The sequence below is a fragment of the Phaseolus vulgaris genome, chromosome 3, assembly GCF_000499845.2.
Source record: "Phaseolus vulgaris cultivar G19833 chromosome 3, P. vulgaris v2.0, whole genome shotgun sequence".
Classification (NCBI taxonomy): domain Eukaryota; kingdom Viridiplantae; phylum Streptophyta; class Magnoliopsida; order Fabales; family Fabaceae; genus Phaseolus; species Phaseolus vulgaris.
Genome location: NC_023757.2, coordinates 8,982 through 12,732, shown reverse-complemented (window position 1 = coordinate 12,732; position 3,751 = coordinate 8,982).

Genomic DNA, 3,751 nt, shown 5'->3' with positions numbered 1-3,751 from the left:
TTTTTATTTTTCATTATTTTAATATGGTATGTATAAAGTTAAGTTAATATCTTTGTTTTTTTTTAACCCAATGCTCATCGGAGTTTTTTTTTTTTTTTTTTCTGCTGTCGTTGCACTCTGCTACCTCTGTTGTCACGTCGTTTGTTCAACGTGATCGCCTCGTCATCCTTCTTTCGAATTATATCAACAATGTTACAAACTTTAAAATTTAGAATTTTGATATTTGGCATTTCAGACTTGGTCATCCTTCTAATAAAATTTTAGACCGCATTTGTAAATACAATTATGATATTCGGTATAACAATAAAAATTTATCTGATTCCTGTTATTTTGCCAAACATCATAGACTTAGCTTTCGTGATATTACATCTGTTACTTCTGATGTGTTTGATCTTGTCCACATAGATATTTGGGATCCCTTTGAAATAAGCCTATAGATTATGTAATTCAGATATATTTTGGATTACATAATCTGGAAGAAAAGACTTTCGGATTATGTAATCCAAAAGCTAATCACACATATGAAAAAAGGCTTCTGGATTATATAATTGAAAATTAATCTTATATAAAAAGACTTTTGAATTATATAATCAGACAATTAATCACAAAAAGGTTTTCGGATTGCTAAATCCAAAAACTAATTACAAATCTAAAATTTAAATTATATAATCTAAAATATTAAAAAAAATGATATTTTTGAAATAAAAAAAAATTATGAGAAGACACAAGAACTTGAAGAAGTCAAAGTATGGCACACTGACCAATGTCACACCCTATCACCACAGAGGTCCACGAGAAAGATAAGTTAGATGATATAATATTGCCCATAACCTTCGCTCATCTATAAATATAAACTTAATCTAATGTTATTTTATTAAAATATATGCTTCTATTATAATTTACATATTAAATCATTATATTTAAAATTAATTTCATTTCTATAACTTCAATTTTATAAATATGTAACTTGTGAGGAAGAGAAAGCAAACAAGTGAGAAAAGTAACATAGAGGGTAAAAGAGAGAGTTGATATTCATCGTAGTGTGAGATTAGAAATCCTAGTGAAAGACTAGAAAGATGTTGCATTCCATCATTGTTGGGTGTTATCTTCACAGAGTGAGAGAAACAAATATTATAATCCTACTTCCTAGTGAAGACATTTTTTGCACTAGGTCCCGTGAATTTTTATTTCTGAAAGTTTTCTCACGTTTTTATTTTCTATTATTTGCTTATTGCTTCCGTGAGTGCTCATTTTGTATCTACACCAAAGAGAAATAATTAATTCTGATTTTCCCAACAGGTTGAATGAGAGAAACAGTTGTACTCGCAATGATAATGTCATCAACATATACAATATGTAAATAATTGGTGATATGAAAATAATTTGAAAATATAACATGCAAATAATTTGAGAATTACATTGATAAACAAACAGAGATGGATCAACTTTGCTGGAATAAAAGGTGTAAAAAAGTAGTTTTAAGCATGCCAAACCTCAGTTTATGTACCTATTTAAGACCATAAATAGTTTTATTGACCCTAGACCAGATTTTTATTAGTGACGTCAAACCCTAAAGGTTGTATCATATAGAAAGTTTCATTAAGATTTCCATTCAAGAAATCATTATTAACATCCAAATGAAACAAATCCCACCCATTAGTTAAAGCAATTGTAAGGATAACCCAAATAGTAATATGTTTGATCTTTGCTGAAAAAAGAAAGTAATATGTTTGACATCAGGAGAAAAAGTTTCTTGAAAGTTAAACCCTTAAACTTGATTGAATTCTCTGGCAACTAATAGATGTTTTCTGAATATGTTGAGAAGCCTAGTTTGACCCTCAATTAATGCAATAACAGTATCAATAAAAGTTTTATGAAGCCAATAGCGATTTTATAGACGTGACACGGTAAATTAATTTTTAAATTGATATCTAAGTTGTGGAAAAAAATGCCTCCTAAAGTGTGATCAAATATGAGTGTTTGCTCATCTCAGAAGTCACTGATAAACAGTTTCACACAAACGAACCTTCCTTTCAGCCATGACAGTGATGAATAAAAACTTTATTGTCAATCTTGTGGGACGAATCTGAGGCTCAAATCTCAACCAAAACTCAGTAAACACAGTGACGAACGTCTGGTAAAAATATCAGACTAAAATACCAAAGGAGTAAGGTGTAGTAAGTCCCAAACCGAGAAAAAACAAAACTGGTTTTCCGAAAACAAAACGTCCTGGCTTTTCTTCCCCGTATCTTCTTTTTGTGATTTTGTTAATGGACGTGCCTCCTTACCTGGGTGCAAACAACATATGAAAGTACTTTTGTGAATTTTTTCAGCTTATTACGGACCCAGAATAAAATTGCAGAAAGTAGGGCGAAATTTCACAAGTTTTGGTTCGCCTTGATTTGCACAAAAATTATGAAAAATTCTCCCGAAATAGTTTTTTCATGAAATTCCACCTAAGAATCTCCACTGAATTTGGGAGGAACCGTGACAAATTTCAGTTCAAACGGATGAGTTTTCACCCATGAAAAAAATCAAACAGTTTAACACAAAAACGAACCTTCCTTTCAGCCTTGGTAGTCATGAATAAAAAATTTATTGCCAATATTGTGGGACGAATCTGGGGCTCAAATCTAATCCAAAACTGAGTAGACACAGTGACGAATGTCTGGTAAAAATTTCAGACCAAAATACCTAAGGACTAAGGCGTAGTAAGTCCCAGATCGAGAGTGAAAAAAACTGGTTTTCCGAAAACAAAACGTCTTGGCTTTTCTTCCCCGTATCTTCTTTTTGTGATTTTGTTTGTGGACATGCCTCCATACCTGGGTGCAAACAACATATGAAAGTAGTTGTGTAAATTTTATCAGCGCAATCCGGACGCAGATTAAAATTCGGAAAGTAGGGCGAAATTCCACAAGTTTTCGTAGAGTTGGTTTGCACAAAATTTCTGAAAAATTCTCCGGAATAGTTTTTTCCTGAAATTCCACCCAAGATTCTCCACTGAATTTGGGACAAAACGCGACAAATTTCAGGTCAAACGCATGACTATTCACCAACGAAAAAAATCAAACAGTTTCACACAGAAACGAACCTTCTTTTCAGCCCCGGTAGTGACGAATAAAAGATTTATTGCCAATCTTGTGGGACGAATCTGGGGCTCAAACCTCAGCCAAAACTCAATAGACACAGTGACGAATATCTGGTAAAAATTTCAGACAAAAATACCCAAGAAGTAAGGCGTACTAAGTCCAGAACGAGAGTGAAAAAACTAGTTTTCCGAAAACAAAACGTCCTGGCTTTTGTTCCCCGTATCTTCTTTTTGTGATTCGTTTATGGACTTGCCTCCTTGCCTGGGTGCAAACAACATACGAGAGGGCCTGTGTGAATTTTTTCAGCGCAATACGGACCCATAAAAAAATTGCAGAAATTATGCCGGAATTTCACAAGTTTCGGTAGAGCATAGTCTTGGTTTGCACAAAATTTCTGAAAAATTCTCCCGGAATAGTTTTTTCCTGAAATTCCACCCAAGAATCTCCACTGAATTTGGGACAAAACGCGACAAATTTCAGGCCAAACGGATGAGTATTCACCCACGAAAAAAATCAAACAGTTTCAAACACAAACGAACCTTCCTTTCAGCCTTGGCAGTGGCGAATAAAAAATTTATTGCCAATCTTGTGGCACGAATCTGGGGCTCAAACCTCAGCCAAAACTCAATAGACACAGTGAAGAATGTCTGGTAAAAATTTCA